The sequence below is a fragment of the Helianthus annuus genome, chromosome 16 (genome assembly GCF_002127325.2).
Source record: "Helianthus annuus cultivar XRQ/B chromosome 16, HanXRQr2.0-SUNRISE, whole genome shotgun sequence".
Classification (NCBI taxonomy): Eukaryota; Viridiplantae; Streptophyta; class Magnoliopsida; order Asterales; family Asteraceae; genus Helianthus; species Helianthus annuus.
In genome coordinates this window covers 49,844,142-49,853,894 of record NC_035448.2, presented here as the reverse complement: position 1 = coordinate 49,853,894, position 9,753 = coordinate 49,844,142, and the positions used below count along the sequence as shown (strand labels likewise).

The 9,753-nt window shown below is 39.3% G+C and overlaps 1 non-coding gene across 1 annotated transcript; it reads left to right on the top strand.

Annotated features, from left to right (window-relative positions):
• The first annotated feature begins 8,623 nt into the window (after positions 1-8,623).
• Positions 8,624-8,730, top strand: LOC118488573. The gene has a single exon (XR_004885117.1). It is a non-coding gene; the product is annotated as a small nucleolar RNA R71 (small nucleolar RNA).
• The last annotated feature ends 1,023 nt before the right edge of the window (positions 8,731-9,753 follow it).

Below are 9,753 nucleotides of genomic sequence, written 5' to 3'. Positions count from 1 at the left end.
GGGAATTAGGTTATTAGTAATACTTTGACCTAGACTATAACCTTCCTAGGACCCTAACACAAGTTATCTTGTGTTTAGTCTTAATACAATACCGTCGCCTATCCTTAGGTGACAACCACAATAAGAACACAAAATTCGAATCCGTTTTGAAAACTAATCATCTGTTCTAGGATGATTTATTATATGGTTTTGAACCTTCAAAGTTTTCAAAATCTCGTCCAAGTTTGGTCTAAATAATGTGAACACGTACAAACTGGAAGGGTGGGTGCCTGTACCCTGGATCTTCTGTCTAAGCCTAGAGTGTGTCACACCCTGGCTTTTGCGGAAGTGTGGGTTTATTTGGTGTGACTTCTTAATACCATAGCAACAATCACAACAATGCTATATGATAAAAACGTAAGATGTTCATCCATTTAAAGTAGTTTAGAAAATGCATAACATATTGTCTTAAAACATCAACCACCAAATGCGTTACAAAACATGACTTGTTTAAAATGAGTTCATAAGACTCGACAAAAGGCTACCAACAACACAAGGATTTGAGACATGCAACTCGTCCAGGAAAGAGTTATACTTCCCAAACCTACGACTCCGGATGACATCCTTATTTAGTACGCAGCTAAACATGCATCACTTGCCAGATCCAAATTAATTCCCTGAAATACATGTAGTTTAAAAAGTCAACAAAAAGTTGAGCGAGTTCATGTGTAAGTTTGTGTGTATAAACCGTTTAATATGTCTGTAAGTAAAACTAGTCCCTGGTATGTAGCAATAAGGAAAAATGATCATCATTGGGTTGCAAATCCAATAGTATATGTGAATGATGTAGGAAGACTCAAACCTAGCAAATTTGTCTCCAGTATGAAGACATAGTCACCAATATGGGCCCCCGGCCTCATGGGTGTGGGCTCGCTACACCCAAATAGATCTATCACTCATGTCCCGTGGTCCTACGATGAGGATTAATGGCCTTAAGTGTCGTGCCCACCACTCACTTGATCGCGTAATAAAAACCCTCCTTAAGCTAACAATACCATGTATAAAATGTCTGAAATAATTTGTAAACATGTATTCCACCCCCGAAGTATAAAACCAAAAACAGTAAAGGAATAGGGGGGTCATGAACTCACCGTAGTGCGTCTTGACTCGAATCTTAACTCTTTCCGCTACACGACAACCTACAACGTACTAATGTCTATTAGACGAACGGGCCGTGCCTTGGATTAAATTTTAGTGTTTTAAGTTGTGTTACTTTGGTATTATCTTGTTAAAATAATAATAATAATTATTTTAACTTAGCTATCGTTCTTAGAAAAATAGTTAGACAACTATTTCGTATCAAATTTTCTCGAATATTTTACTAAGTGTTCGGATTTTCGGAAAATTTCGCCATAGTCTCCTTTGTAAACGAAGGTGTCCATGCTTAATTATCATATCATTTTCTTTTACATATATCCCATAGTTCATTTTCAATAATCATCCCGACATATAGACATACAAAACGTTACATATTTTATTTCAGCTTTATTACTCGAAACCGGACTGTTTTCGAGGATTTTTATAAAATAGTTATCCTTTTCCAAAAATTCTCAAATTTTTACAGGAGGTTCTATGTGTTCCAAAATTTATTTTTAAAAATATCATAGTCCAGTTCGTTGTCTATATTTTATAGAAAATTATTTTCCCGACTGCAATTAGATTTGTTACTTTCTGATTGCAGTTTACGGAATAATTCACTAAAAATCAACCGTAAGTCCGATTGATGAAATTCCAGTTGGAGGATCATCCTGACAACGATGACCATCTCCTGTAAAAATTCCATGAGTTGATTCTACTCAGATTTCAGGTTATGACTCCGAAAACAACACACTTTTTTCTGCAGTAAAAATGCAGCTTGAGCTGCTGTCCAAAAACAGTATTTTAAAAATAGTAAACGATCTCGAAAAATTACGATTTCAGTGCCATTTGTTTAGTTATTCCAAAATACACATTTTAGGCTTCAGAAAATCAGTTTTTTCGATTTAAAACGGTCCAGTTACAGCCTGTTGAAGTTGGCTGGAAATACAACTCAGCTCGCTGTTTGCAACGTAAAAGTTACTAAAAATGCATCAACAAAGACCCTAACCATGGTTTATCGATGATTTAATGTTCACACCTCAATCATGCTTTAACCAACCCTAAACCAACCAGATTTCAACTTCATACAAGCTTTTTATATAGGGTTTTTATGCAGAATTTCATGTTCATATTTTTAGTGTTTTAGCTTTTGTGTGCCATGAACATTAAACAAAATATAACAAGGAACAAGATGGAATAAGGGTGTGAAGGGACTTACTACTAGCACAAGGCTAGGGTAACAATCTTAGGGCAAAGATGATGAAGAAATGTTAGTGACAAAGGCTTGAATCAAGCTTCCTTGAGAACTCTTCAACTTGCACTTCTATGGAGGAACCTCAAAGCTTGAAATGAGAGCTTGTAGTGAAGAAAATGGAGGATGTGAGAGGTGGTGGTGATGAAATCGGTTATGGGGGAGGGGGGTGAGCCGAAAATAAGGGGGAGGAGGGAGAAGGTTGAGTGTAGGTTGATGGTGATGATGAGTTTCTTGGAAATGTAAGCAATATAGAGCCTAGAGTCATCATACTCAATATCTTTGGCCAATAGAATAAAGATTACATTTACAAACAATCTAAACAAAATATTTTAAATAATCATGGCAGATTTTCGGTTTGGGGGGGGGGGGTAAAGTGAAAACTTTTGTTAACTAATAGGTATTAAATTAGAAGGTTAAGGGTATTTTCAAGTATAGTGGGTGTATGTCATGTTTACATGGCGTATGGGGATTTTCGTGACCATAATTAATTAAGAATGATAAAATAGTATTTCTGACAATATTTTCGTGTCCCGGGTAATGTCTGGTTGTTCGGTTACGTATCATTCCGTTAAAGCGTTTAATCGTACCGTATAGTGTCTTTTGTGCATCTTTTTGTAACAAAATTAATTCCAACACTTAGGAAAGTGTCCAGTACCATTTAGTCAATACTCTGTATAATACGAGTGTGTTAAAAGCTGAATTGTTACAGAAATTGCAGAATTCTGTATTTAAAATGAGTTTTAGGCATTTTCCGGCACTCAAACTATCACCTAGTGACATAGTCTTATGGTCCTCACTTCCCTACACTCCATATTGGTGTAGTGGTTTATCTCTGGCCCATACTGGCCTAAAATAGTATCTGTCTATGTGCTGGCACTGTCAGCACATGTCTGAGTTATCCGCTCACTGTGTTAACTGTGCTTTGTGCATCAGGTTTGTCACTAAGAGTTTGTATGAAATAAATAGAGTGACTGTATGTAAAGAATGCACATGTATGTATGTAATATGAATCAGTAAGCAGTTTAAAGTGTCAGATGTAATCAAGCACAGTCATTAAGCACATAATTAGGGTTGTGATGCGTGTCAGTGTGTATATGTTTTTAATATACAATTAAGCCCTTTTTACACTTTTAGCCAAGTTTTAAATTTATAAAACACGATATTCACTAACACTAAACACACATATGGGCAAGTGCACCCATCGTGGACGTAGTATAGTGTTGGTAAGATACCGAGGTCGTCCAAGGACACAAGAGCTTTTAGTACCGGTTTATCCTCAACGTCTAATCAAATCAAAAAGTTAGAAAAATGTTTTAAACTAAGAAAAATAAAAACTAACTAAATGCTGAAAAATAAAATAAAATAAAAACAGATAGACAAGATGAATCACTTGGATCCGACACGTGTATTAGTATAACGTTTGATTATTTTCGCACTTTTGCACTTGTTTAAGAGATTATCTTAGTTATTGTAGTAGGCCCCTCTTTTGAAGGCGACGTTACCCTCAACCCAGTATTTTGAGTCAGCAAGGATACAATCCTAAAGGGTCGGATTATTGAAAGATAATGAATTAAGTTATTAATGCAAATTATGTTAGGCCCCGCTTCTGGCGGTGACTTACCCTCGGCTAAGTAGTCTGAGTCAGCAGGGATACAGTCCTAAATAGCCGGGTTATAGTATTAATAGTAGTTAACTTATGAGGGGGTCAAAGAGTTTGGATCCCCGCCATCCAATACCTATGGGCATTGAAGGAGATCCTACTAAATTTGACCCAGGTCCCAAGCAGGACCTCTAAACGCTGAACAAGGGCAAGACCCTTACCAAACCGTTCCCTTAACCCCCGACCAGGTAGCCAACATACCTCCATATAGACCGTGGAGATATGAATGGTGAAAATCTTTTATTTTATATAGACAGTAAAATAACGCCAAGACACCACGGACAAACGATTAGGAAAGATCACCTTCAACATAAGTAACTAGTTATTAAAGTCATTAATACAAAACCAAATAAAAAGTGCAAAAGATTAAAAATAAAAAGTATTATACTAAACACTTGTCTTCACCAAGTGATGTAAGAGACTTAGGCAAACATGGCCTTGATTGTCAAGAACTCTTACGATCAATCTTGGATCCCGAGACGACTCACACACTCTACGATGGACAATGGATAATGGTGGTGGATGATGGTGTTATGGTGGTGGTGGGTGGTGGATGAAGTGTGAGAGAGGTGATGTGCCAAGGGATGAGAGAGAATGAAGCCAAGCTCCTCTATTTATAGGCTGGACAGAAGGCTAGACACGGCCCCGTGTCCGCTGGACACGGCCCCGTGCCCGCCTGACACTCTCTCTCCTCATTAATTGTAATTGCGAATTACAATTAATGCGCCTGCTGTACTTTCACCACGCCCCCGTGCTCGCTGGACACGGCCCCGTGGTGGGCAATGGAAGCTTCTACTGGTTTGTCTTTTCTGCTGCTTCCTGGGCACGCCCCCGTGTTCGCTGGACACGGGGCGTGTTCAGACTCTGTTTCTTCCTTTTTGCTTTGGGAGGTGCCGTTGAGGGTCCGGGCAGTCTACTTTTGTTCCTTTTCTTGTATTTATGGTAGAATTAGTGGTCTTTTTGCTTCTTTTGTGATTTTGAGCTCATTTCATCCTGAAAATACAAAAGGAAGACAAAAACACTCTTTTTCCAACATTAGTACTAAAAAAGGGTTAGTTTTATGCCTTAATTGATGTGTTTTATATGTTGCATTTTACACACATCAAATACCCCCACACTTGAACTTTTGCTTGTCCTCAAGCAAAACTCTTTAAATGTGGCTTACACTCCCAAATGGAATAGGTAGAAGAGAAGTTTTTAGCTTGTCCTAGAGTGTCGGGAATCCAAGGTTTTTATAGGTTTTATTTTTATTTATTTACAATCCTATTCGTTATGATTTATTTTGAACTTTTCATAAGATAAATTACTTATTTGGGCATAGCATGCCTTATTAAAATTCCATTTATATACAAGTTCACATACCTCACGGGAGATCACTCAACACTCGGCCGAAGGTGTATATTTTAGTGAATCACTCGAGAGCGGCACGGAACTTACGTCCTTCCATAGGCTTGCCAAGCAATCAATCCTCCTCCTTTTTAACTTTTTACCTTTGTAAATATCAAGAGGACTTTTTGGGTGAAGGCTTGGGTTTAAAGGTGGGTGGTTGGTTAGTGGTTAGTAAAAAGGGCGAAAAATCGTAACAAGCGTCGGTTTTTGTGAAGTACCTTATTTTTAGTGACTTTTTATTTTTGAAGTATTTCTCCAAACAAGCTTTTTATAGCTTTTGTTTGTTTTTGACTTCATCATATATATATATATATATATATATATATATATATATATATATATATATATATATATATATATATATATATATATTTTTGATGTCACATGAAAGGGCAAATTGACGAAAAACCGAGCTTGTTACTAAAATAAAGGGTGAAAAAAAAAATGAAAAAGGTTTTTGGTGGGTAAAAATGGTTTTTGGGGTAATGAAATGAAAGGTTTAGGCTCAAAGGGGCTATCTAGGGGGATTTTGGGTAGGTAAAAAAAATGAAAAATAATGGTTTTGAAAGAAAAATAGTTAGTCCTAATGCCTCCATCATTTACTTACTTGGGTTTAAGTTGGTAAGGACCGGGAATGTATCGTTGTGGCAAGTTCTAGATTTGTAAGGACCGAGCGGCTATTCACACAAGAAACGAAAAATGAGCATTTAATCTAAATATGTGTATTTTTATGCTCAATAAAGGCTCAAAACTCACTTTTGTGGGAATGGGTTTTTAATGTGACCAAGCATATATAATCGAATTTTAAACTAGACTTGTTATGTCGTTTCATAATTTTCTTATGTTGGTTCCTTTTTTATCACGCCGCTATCGGTTGTAAACTTGTAAAAATATAACCTTTTTAGAACTTGTTATTCCCAACTTAAACTAAGACAAATAAAAAAAATGAAAAAGTTTTTTTTTTGAAAAAATTTGGGGTGTTTAGCGGTTCCAATAGAGTTTTGTGTAAGGCTTGTGTTTAGGATTTTGCAAAATTTCAAGGTTTTAGCATCCCCCCCACACTTAAATTACACATTGTCCTCAATGTGTCCAAAAATAATATTTTTGGTTGATTAGAATGTATAAAAGTGTGTTAAAAAGCAAAGATTTATGTTACTGGCATCCTGGACACGGCCCCGTGTTCACCGGGCACGGCCCCGTGGTCAAGTGCCAGTAACAAAAAATTTCAGAATTGAAACAGAAGCCTGGACACGGGGGCGTGTCCGCTGAACACGGCCCGTGTCCAGTTACCTGAACTGGGTGATTTTTCTGCAGGGGCTCAGCACGGGGCCGTGTTGGTTGGGCACGGCCCGTGTTGAGCCTTCTGTAATGGAGATTTTTGTCGGGTTGCTCTGTTCTTCGTGCATGGTTCCATTTTTTCTCGTTCCCTTTTTCATCCATTACCACCATGAGTGTGTTTTATTCTGCAAAAATTAAAAGATTAAACTAAACTAAACTAAGGATAGATCCGCGGAATGCCTCCGTGGTGCGCCACGTTTATAAGGGTCCTTGGCTAGACCCGATTCCTGGTTATATATCTTCTGAGTGGAGTGCCTTGCTTCCCAAGTTACACCGTCGGAGAGCGGCATCCAAGCTTGAATCAATAACCTTCATGTAATTGATTGGGTCGTCGTCTTCTATTTTCTTCCCAACTCCGAACTTCACCTCATCGTCCCCATACCTCAAAGTCAGTGTTCCTTCATTCATGTCTACCACTGCTTGTGCTGTGGCAAGGAAGGGTCTCCCTAGGATAAGGGGGACCTCGGTGTCTTCCTCCATGTCGAGTATGACAAAGTCAACGGGATAAACGAATTTGCTTACTCTTACCAAGACATTCTCGATGACACCTTGTGGGAACTTGACTGATCGATCAGCGAGTTGTATGCTTATTTTTGTAGGGCTCGTGGTTCCCAAGCCAAGCCTTTTGAACATTGATGAGGGCATGAGGTTAATGCTAGCCCCTAAGTCGGCCAAGGCATTGCGAACAGGTGATTCCCCTATTGAACATGGAATCGTGAAACTTCCGGGATCGATTTTCTTTTGGGGTAGTTTATTGAGTACGAGGGCAGAGCATTCTTCGCCTAAATTAACTAATTGCAAATTTTCAATTTTCTTTTTATGTGTAAGGAAGTCCCTCATAAATTTAGAGTATTTGGGCATTTGGGTTAGGACTTCGATAAAAGGAATATTGACATGCAATTGTTTTAACAAACTTTCGAATTTTGCGAATTGCTCATTGGTTTTTTGACGAATTAACCTACCGGGGTATGGAACTCGAGGAGCCTTGGTAGGTTCTGGTGATGGGGGAGAGTTCTTTTCCTGCAGATGTGTCGGCATTGTTTCTTCCGTTGGTGGAGGTACTTCTGCAGGCCCTACGTTGCGGTTTCGTAGCGTGATGAGGTGAACTTGCGCCTTTGGGTTTGTTTCGGTATTGCTATGTAATGCGCCTTGTGGTCTCTCGGAAAAATTTTGTGCTAGTTGATTTATTTGTTTTTCTATGTTTTGAATGCTAGCTTGTTGATTCCTAAAATTAGATTCTAATTGTAGAAATCTTTCCGAGTTTTTCTTTTCAGTGTCGGAGACGAGGCGAGATATAGTATCTTCGAGCCTTTCTCGTCCACCTTGTTGTTGAGTGAAATTTTGTGACTCATTTCTTGATTGCTGAAAGTTTGCTCGTTGGGTTTGTTGGTTACTACTATTGCCGGTTTCCCTCCAACCAAGGTTTGGGTGGTTTCGCCATCCTTGGTTGTAAGTTCCCGTTGGAGGACCCGACGGCCTAGGTCTATTATCAATGTAGTTTACCATTTCTTGTTGATCGTCCGTTTCTTTCATGCAACTCCAATTTTCATGTGACCCACCACACCCTTCACAAGCCATAACCGAGACTGTTTTTGTCATTTCTAATTTTTTTTATTTTTGAAGAAAGGGCCTCGATTTGGGCTTGTAAAGAGGTGCTTTCGTCGACCTTATGGGCGCCCGGGGCGATAGACTTATTTCCCCGGGGAGTGTGCCATTGAAAATTGGTTTGAGCAATTTCCTCAATTTGATTATATATTTCGTGTGGGCGTCGATTACCTAAAAGTCCCCCGGAGCTAGAATCAAGTGTCTGCCTAGTGTGTGGCAACAATCCATTGTAGAAAGTGGATACTTGTTGCCATATTGCGAGGCCATGATGGGGACACTTACGTAATAGCTCCTTGAACCTTTCCCATGTTTCATATAAGGATTCCCCGTCCTCTTGTGAATATGTGTTAATTTCAGCCATTAATTTAGCAGTTTTAGAAGGAGGGAAATACTTATATAGAAACTTTTGGGCTAGTTCATCCCAGGTGTCTACCGATCCAGCTGGGAGGGTGTTGAGCCAAGCTTTTGCTCGGTCTTTTAGTGAGAACGGAAACATACGGAGGCGTATGGCGTCGTTTGATGCTCCATTGATCCGAAAGGTATCACATATTTCTAAGAAATTAGTTATATGTAGATGAGGATCCTCGTCCGCAAGCCCGTGGAAGGTTGCGGAATTTTGGAGCATTTGTATCAAATGCGGTCGAAGCTCGAAGTTATTGGCTTCGACATTCGGAGCATTGATAGCCGCGCCTAGATTACCTACGGTGGGCCGTAGATAATCCATAAGGGTACGTTGGTCCGCCATTGGGGGTGGATCACCCGAAACCTTCTCTTGGTTTTTGGCTTTTAACCTTTTTCTGAGAAAGCGTTCTGGTTCTTCTAGCGGTTCTTTTATGTCTTTATTGGAACTGGAGCTCATACACTACGTGAGGATGGTGTCGGGTTCCAAGTCCTGCAATAAAAACAAAAAAGAATGTCGGTCAGAAGGTTCACCACGGCCCCGTGTTGAGCGAACACGGCCCCGTGGTCGGAGATACAGTGATTGTTTTCCAGATCCCAGTTACTGGAACTTGGACACGGCCCCGTGTTGCACCGCCACGGCCCCGTGGTCAGCCTTCTGTAACTTGAAAAACAAAAAACTGCCAGTAACTTTGCTGAGCACGGCCCGTGTCCGACCAGGCACGGCCCCGTGCTGAGCTCTGCAGAAGCTAAAAAATTAAAAAAAAATCCTAAAAAATTAAAGAAAAATAAAAATATGATTAGGCCGTTGATTCCTAACTTTCCTAAAATCCTTGTGTCCCCGGCAACGGCGCCAAAAACTTGATGCGTGTCAGTGTGTATATGTTTTTAATATACAATTAAGCCCTTTTTACACTTTTAGCCAAGTTTTAAATTTATAAAACACGATATTCACTAACACTAAACACACATATGGGCAATTGCACCCATC